General features: G+C 36.3%; 1 pseudogene; it reads left to right on the top strand.

Annotated features, from left to right (window-relative positions):
- The first annotated feature begins 543 nt into the window (after positions 1–543).
- Positions 544–7,186, top strand: LOC114028253 (annotated as a pseudogene).
- Positions 7,187–8,846: the final 1,660 nt, after the last annotated feature.

Below are 8,846 nucleotides of genomic sequence, written 5' to 3' on the forward strand. Positions count from 1 at the left end.
GACAACACACTGCCTCATTATTTGATGAGACTTATGGAGTATTTAAAAGAGTGAGGGAAAGAGAAGAAAGAGTGCTGGGAAGAACCGGGTGAAAAATGTCCTGGATAGCTAGAATATTCTCTTTTGGAACATTCAATCAAGATCAAGTAGACAATATGATAGATAGATGAGTAGATAGATAGGTAGATAGATAGATAGATAGATAGATAGATAGATAGATAGATAGATAGATAATCAGAGAGAGATAAAGAGAAACAGAGATAGAGAGATAGAAAGAGACACAATGACACACACAGATAGAGATAGAGAGAAAGAGAGGGAAAAAAGAGAGAGACAGAAAACTAGAAAGAGACAGAGAAACAGAGAGAGACAGAGGCAGAGAAAGAGAGACACAGAAACACAGAGAGCGACAGAGACAGAGAGAAAGAGACAGAGTGAGACAGAGACAGAGACACAGAGACAGAGAGATAGAGACAGAGAGATGAAGAGAAACAGAGAGGCAGAGAGAATAATTATGAAGTGCTTACTATATTTCAGGCCACCATGGAGGAACCTGGTAGGTTAAGTGGTAAATAAGAAGCCAAGTCATGTCAGTGTATGCAAGTTTATGGTAAAAATGGGGCTTAGTGTCTAACGAGAAGGAAAGGCTGGGAGCATTAAGCATGATGAATAAGACAAGAATAAGAATAAGGTAGGACCCTTCAAGGGTAATGCAGCTGTTGGTAGTTGATGATTAAGACAGAATTTTCATTCAGTTCTTTCCTATTCCCAATCCAGCACATGGTCTGCTCTGTTACCTTGCTGCCTGTTACGTGGCCCATTTTCCATGTCAGAAATGGTGAAGTTCATAGAAGGTAACTGACTTATTCACAATCACAAAGCTTATGTGATGAGATTCAGACTCAGATCTCTCCTGACTCTCAGTTTACTCCTCTTTCCTGAAACCATGAGCGATGCATGGCAAATTGGAATGGTCTGGGGAGGACTGCCCCAGAATGAGAAGTTGGAAAGCAAACATAAAGCAGCACAAAAACATGCGATCAGACAGAAGTGATATTAATAATGGCCTAACTTCTCTAGAGCAGAGTAGATTTGAGGGGACTCGGCCAAGTCTGGAGAGGTATTATGGTATCACATTATGGAGGACCTTGAATCCCAAGCTAAGACATTAATTATACGTGTGTAGTGTTTAAGCCACATCATGATTTTGTGGGCTTTCCCAGAAACCTAATGTGATTTCTTGAGGGATGTGAGTTATAATTCCAAATAACCAGATGAAGAAAGTAATTTGAGAAGACAACCTCTTGTTTTCACTTTAAATGTATCACCTTTAAAGTGTTACATTTAGCTCTTTTGATAAGGGGATTTTTTGTTAAAAATGAAAAGAAGACTTAAGAAGAATATAAGCAAACCACAGTGAGCACAGTGAAAGGTAATTCAATTGCCTAAGGTTGAACCAATTTACACAGCCATTCCCTGACATGGGAGAAAGATGGCTCTGGGGGACAGTTGCTAGGGAGCAGAAGTGTTAACTTGAAAATTGGGTGAAATTCATGGCTTTCCTCTTTCACTCAGATGACTGCACCTGTGGCAAAAATTCTGAGAAAGGGAAGATTGTTTTATTTATTCAGCATAACGTATTGAGCCAGAGTACCGGAATTCAAATCTAGCTCTTCTACTTACTTCCCATATGACCTTCAGCAAGGCACTTGCCATCCCGGAGCCTCATTTTCCTCATCTGTGTAATGAAGGGACTATATTCAAGGACTTCTGAGTTCCCTTCCAACTCTAATTCTATGACCCTATCAAGGTGCAGGTCCAGTCCTTATTCCCTTTAGATATCAATTCACCATCCCTGTGATAGTTAATAGCAAAATTCCCTTCTTTGGTCAACACTCTCCTATAAGGAATTAATCTGCTTGAGAATACTCTCTCTCTCTCTCTCTCTCTCTCTCTCTCTCTCTCTCTCTCACTCTCTTTCTCTCTCTCTCTGCATTAGTATAGTGTGTAGAACACAGTAAGTAGTCAATAGATTCTCTTCCCTCCCTCCCTACTCCTTTTTTTCCTTTCTTTTTCCTTCCTTCTTTCATTCCTCTGTAGAGGCATAAGATACAGTTCTTGCACTCAAGCAGTCTTTCGGTCTGATTGAGAAGATAGAGTATGCACACAAAAGAATATTGTGATGTATTGTAGCATATGTGAATTTTCAAATAAATAGTACAGGAAGTAAGTATGTTTAGAATTCAATGGCGAAGAGAGAACACTATGAACAGGTTTGGTTGGGAAGGAAATTGATCAAGGAAGTTGGAATTGAGCTGATTATTGCAGAAAGCAAATGATCTGGACACAAAAAGGTGGGAAAGAGGAAAATTCTAGAGCCAGGAAGAAGATTGGTAATGGAGATATGGGAATGGATATAATGGGTTAAAAGAACACTGATGAGTACATTTTGGTGAGATTGTTAGGAATTAGAAAGAAAAAAAGTAAAAGGTGAGCTGGCATTGTTTGAACTTTACTCTCATCAGATTTGACTCAAGGAGGGAATAACATAATCAGTTAAGTATAGAAATCTAACTTGCCCAAAGTCAGTAGGAGGGAAAATGAGAAAGAAAAAGTAGGGGTGATAAAAGAGAGGGAAAAAGTAGTAAGGGTAAAGGGGAAGAAAAGGGAGGGGGCTAATAGGAGGGAGGTGGCACTGAGGGCACTGGTGGTCAAAAGCAAAACACTAGTGATCATGGAGGGAAAGGGAGAAAGGAGAAAGAAATGCATAAACAGTGGGGAAATAGGATGGAGAGAAAGACACAGATAGTAATCATAACTGTGAATGTGAATGGGATAAACTCTCCCATAAAATGGAAGTAGATACCAGAATGGATTAAAAACCATAATCCTACAATATGTTGTTTACAGGAAACACATTTGAAACAGAGGGGCACAAACAGGGTAAAGGCAAAAGGCTGGAGCAGCTGAAGCAAAAAAGCAATCCTGATCTCAGACAAAGCAAAAACAAAAATAGATCTTATCAAAAGAAGTAACGACATCCTGCTAAAAGGCACTATAGCCAATGAAATGATAACATTGCTAAACATATATGTACCAAATGGTATAGCATCCAAATTCTTAGAGGAGAAGTTCAGGAAATTACAGGAAGAAATAGACAGCAAAACTATACTAATGGGATGCCTCAACCCCCCCTTCTCTGAACTAGATAAATCGAACCACAAAATAAATAAGAAAGAAGTTAAGGAGGTGAATAGAATTTTAGAAAAGTTAGGTAGGGTAGACCTCTGGAGAAAATTGAATGGGGATAGAGAAGAATATGCTTTTTTTCTTGGTGGTACATGGCACATACACAAAAATTAACTATGTACTAGGGCATAAAAACCTCACAATCCAATGCAGAAAGGCAGAAATATTAAATGCATCCTTTTCAGATCATGATGCAATAAAAATTATATGTAATAAAGGGCCATAGAAAGATAGACTAAAACTAATTGGAAACTAAATAATCTAATCCTAAAAAATGAATGGGTCAAACAACAAATCATAGAAACAATCAATAACTTCATTCAAGGAATGACAATAATGAGACAACATACCAAGACTTATGGTATGAAGAGAAAGCAGTTCTCAGGGGAAGTTTTATATCTCTAAATGCTTACATGAATAAAACAGAGAGAGATGAGATCAATGAATTGGGCATACAACTAAAAAAAACTAGAAAAAGAAAAATTTTAAATCCTCAATTAAACACCAAATTGGAAATAAAAGGAGAAATTTATAAAGTTGAATTTAAGAAAACTATTGAACTAATAAGTAAAACTAAGAGCTGGTTTTATGAAAAAACTAATGAAATAAATAATCCTTTGGTAAATTTAATTATAAAAAGAAAGAAGATAACCATATTATCAGTATCAAAAATGAAAAGGGTGAATTTACCACCCAGGAAGAGGAAATTAAAACAATAAATATTAACTATTTTGCCCAACTGTATGCCAACAAATTTGACAATCTTAGTGAAATGGATGAATATTTTACAAAAATATAAATTTCCCAGATTAATAGAAGAAGAAGTAAAATACTTAAATAACCACATCTCAGAAAAAGAAATTGAACAAGCCATTGATGAACTCCCTAGGAAAAAAATCTCCAGGGTCAGATGGATTTACAAGTGAATTCTATCAAACATTTATAGAACAATTAATTCCAATGCTATATAGACTATTTGGGAAAATAGGTGAAGAAGGAGTCTTACCAAATTCTTTTTGTGATACAAATACGGTGCTGATACCTAAACCAGGAAGAGTCAAAACAGAGAAAGAAAATTATAGACCAATTGCCCTAATGAATTTAGATGCAAAAATTTTAATTTTAGCAAATAGGTTATAGCAAATTATCACAAGAATAATACACTACGACCAGGAAGGAATTATATCAGAAATGCAGGACTGGTTCAATATTAGGAAAACTATCAGCGTAATTGATCATATCAACAATAAAACTAACAGAAACCACATGATCATCTCAATAGATGCAGGAAAAGCTTTTGACAAAATACTATGCTGATTCCTATTAAAAACACTAGAGATCACAGGAATAAATGGAGTCTTCCTTAAAATAATAAGTAACATCTACCTAAAACCTTCAGAAAGCATCATATGTAATGGGGACAAACTAGAAGCATTTCCAATAAGATCGGGGGTGAAACAAGGATGTCCATTATCATCACTGTTGTTCAATATTATACTGGAAATGTTAGCTTTAGTAATAAGAGAAGAAAAAGATATTGAAGGTATTAGAATAGGCAAAGAAGAAACAAAGCTATCACTCTTTTCAGATGATATATTTAGAGAATCCTAGAGAATCAAGTAAAAAACTACTTTAAATAATAAACAACTTTAGCAAAATCACAGGGTATAAAATAAGCACACATAAATCATTGACATTTCTATATATTACCAACAAAGCCCAACAACAAGAAATAGAAAGAGAAATTCCATTTAAACTTACTGTAGACATTATAAAATATTTAGGATTCTACCTCCCAAAACAAACCCTGGAACTATATGAACAGAATTACAAAACATTTTCCACACAAATAAAGTCAGATCTAAATAACTGAATAAACATCAGTTGCTCATAGGTAGGCTGAGCTAATATAATAAAAATGACAATTCTACCTAAACTAATTTACTTATTCAGTGCCGTACCAATGAAACTACCAAAAGTTATTTTATAGAGTCAAAAAATAATAAGAAGATTCATTTGAAATAACAAATGGTCTAGAATATCAAGAGAACTAATAAAAAGAAATGCAGGGGAAGGTGACCTAGCTGTTCCAGATCTTAAATTGTATTATAAAGCAGCAATCATCAAAACTACTTGGTACTTGCTAAGAAATAGAGTGGTGGATCAGTGGAATAGATGAAGTATGTAAGACACAGTAATCAATGACTACAGTAATCTATTATTTGATAAACCCAAAGACCCCAGCTTCTGGGATAAGAACCCACTTGTTGAAAAAAAAAAACTGCTGGGAAAATTGGAAAAGAGTATGGCAGAAACTAGGCATTGATCAAAATCTCACACCATATAATAAAATGAAGTCAAAATGGGTTCATGATTTAGATTTAAAGGCTGATACTGTAAGCAAACTGGGAGAGCAAGGAATAGTTTACCTATCAGATTTATGGAGAACAGGAGAATTCATGACCAAACAGGAGATAGAGAACATTTCAAAAAGCAAAATGGATAACTTTGGTTACATTAAATTGTAAAGTTTTTGCACAAACAAAGGCAATGCAACTAAGATTAGAAGGAAGGTTGAAAATTGAGAAAGAAATTTTACAAGCAGTCTTTCTGATAAAACCCTCATTCCTAAAATATATAGAGAATTAAGTCAAATTTATAAGAATACAAGTCATTCCCCAATTGATAAATGGTCAAAGGATATGAACAGACAGTTCTCAGAGGAAGAAATTAAAGCCATCTATGGTCATATGAAAAAATGCTCTGAATCACTATTGATTAGAGAAATGCAAATCAAAACAACTCTGAGGTACCACATCACACCTATCAGATTGGCCAACATGACAAAACAGGAAAATGATAAATGTTGGAGAAGATGTGGGAAAATCGGAACACTAATGCATTGTTGGTGGAGTTGTGAAATGATCCAACCATTTTGGAGAGCAATTTGGAACTATGCCCAAAGGTCTATAAAAATGTGCATACCCTTTAACCCAGCAATAGCGCTTCTAAGGCTGTATCCCAAAGAGATCACGCAAATGGGAAAAGGGTTCTCTTTCCCTTCTCCCAAGATGTTGGACAAAATCCCCCAAAGGAACCAAAGGAAAAGAAGGTCTGAAAGGAAAAAAAGGAGAAAAACAAGAAGGAAGATGTGGCTGAAAAGGTGGTGAAAAAGTCCCGAAAGCACTGCAGTCAGAACCCAGTCCTGGCCCTAGGGATTGGTCGATACTCTAGGTCTACAATGTATTCCAGGAGAGCCATGTACTAGTGGAAATATGCTGCACCAAAAACCCGGATTGAAAGGAAAAAAGAAAGAGAAGGTGCCTGCTACTATCTCCAAGGTGGTAATAAGAATGGAGGAACTCGTGTGGTAAAGATTACCAAGATGCCAAGGTATTACCCTATTGAGGATGTGCCTAGAAATATGCTAAGTCATGGCAAAAAGCCCTTCAGCCAGCATGTGAGGAGATTTTGATCTAGCATCACCCAGGCCATGGTTCTGATGCTCACTGTCCACCACAGGGGCAAGAGAGTGGTTTTCCTGAAGTAGCTGGCTAGTGGCTTGCTACTGGTGACTGGACCTCTGACCATCAACTGTGCTCCTCTGAGAAGGACCCATCAGAAATTTGTCATTGCCACCTCCACCAGGGTTAAACTTTCAGCAGTAAAAATTCCTAATCATCTTACTAATGCTTACTTCAAGAAGAGGAGGCTCCATAAACCTAGACACCAAGAAGGAGAGATTTTTGTCAGAGAAAAAGAGAATGATGAGATTACAGAGCAGCACAAGGCTGATCAGAAAACAGTGGACTCTCAGATCCTGCCCCCAATCAAGAAAATTCCTCAGCTCTGTGGCTACCTGTGCTCTGTATTCTCTCTCTCCAATGGAGTTTATCCTCACAAACTGGTGTTTTTAATGCCTTGCACAGAACTCTGATTAAAATATTTGGAATAACTAAAAAAAATAAATAAATGGGAAAAGGACCCACATGTACAAAAATATTTATAGCAGCTCTTTTGGTGGTGGCAGAGAATTGGAAATTGAGGGAATGCCCATCAATTAGGGAATGGCTGAACAAGTTGTGGTATATGAATGTAATGGAATACTATTGTGCCATAAGAAATGATGAGCAGGCAGACTTCAGAAAAACCTGGAAAGACTTGTATGAACTGATGCTGAGTGAAGTGAGCAGAACCAGGAGAATGTTGTACACAGTAACAGCCACATTATGTGATGATTAACATTGATAGACTTAGCCCTTCTCAGCAATGCAAGTATCTGAGACATCTCCAAAAGTCTAATGATGGAAAATTCTATCCACATGCAAAGAAAGATCTATGGAGTTTGAATGCAAATTGAAGAATACTATTTGCTACTTTTTTCTTCTGTTTTGTTTTCTCTTTCTTGTGGTTCCTCCTATTGGTTCTAATTCTTCCTTACAACATCACTAATGTGAAAATATGTTTAATAGGAATGTATATGTATAGCCTATATCAGATTGTTCACAGTCTTGGGGAGGGAGGTGGGGGGGGTAGAAAAATGTAAAACTCAAAAGCTTATCAAAGTATTTTTTGAGAAAATTAAAATAAATTAATAAAAAAAAGAAAAAAACTAGTGAGCTGGCTTCAAATCCAGGAAGAGCTGGGGTCAAGGCCTACATCTGGTCCATACTGGCTGTGTGACCCTGGACAAATCCCTTAACTTTTCACTGTTTTGCAGAACTCTTTAAAACTCTAAGCTGCAGAGAAGGTGCTGATTTGTGTTAGTAGAAAGAGATCTTGAAAGAACACTTTATCGACGAAATCAAAGGTCCAGTCCCTAATCCCATGTAAGGAATTAGACTGTGGAGGGTTTGGGGTGAACGCTTAGAAATCAGTAGAAAAGGTCTTTCCAATAACAAGCAGACACATTTCAAATGATTAGTGTGGTATCACCGGTACTCTTTAAAAACAAAAGAATCTTCCTGCCTCCTCAAAAAGAATCAACAAAAGTACTTGAAACTTGATAACATATCTCCAAAAAGCTCTGTCTGCAAGGTGATTTATTTGAATCATCAAACTGTGTGTATGTATACATCTATACATGCATGCATATGTATATATATATATATATAATTTGTGTATGCATATGTATGTGTATGTATATATGTATATATGTATATATATTCTTTAACATTAATATATGCTGCTTAATCAGGAGAACATACTGGCTGATTGGTAAAATATGAAGCCTGTTGAGTAAATCATATTGAATATAATTTCAGTGACTATAATATGTTCAAAAATTAGGAAAATATGTGATTTCATTCACCAGCTATATTCAAATGTTTTACAAGCTTTGTGAATATGTCACTAGGAAAGACAAAATATTCAGGCTCCAAGTAGATGCCTGAAATGAGTCTACTGGATTGAGTTACAATGTGATTGGAGATTAGGAATAGAGTAAGGGTAAATTTGTTTCTTGAACTTCCATAGGAGAATAAGGAAGGAGGTTGGGAGCTTGGTATAATGATATGCAATATGGTAAGATTCTCTCCCTCCATCCCTCCATCTCTCTCTCTCTCTCTCTCTCTCTCTCTCTCTCTCTCTCTCTCTCT

This window comes from Vombatus ursinus, unplaced genomic scaffold (genome assembly GCF_900497805.2).
Source record: "Vombatus ursinus unplaced genomic scaffold, bare-nosed wombat genome assembly UNPS02014874.1, whole genome shotgun sequence".
NCBI classification, from domain to species: Eukaryota; Metazoa; Chordata; class Mammalia; order Diprotodontia; family Vombatidae; genus Vombatus; species Vombatus ursinus.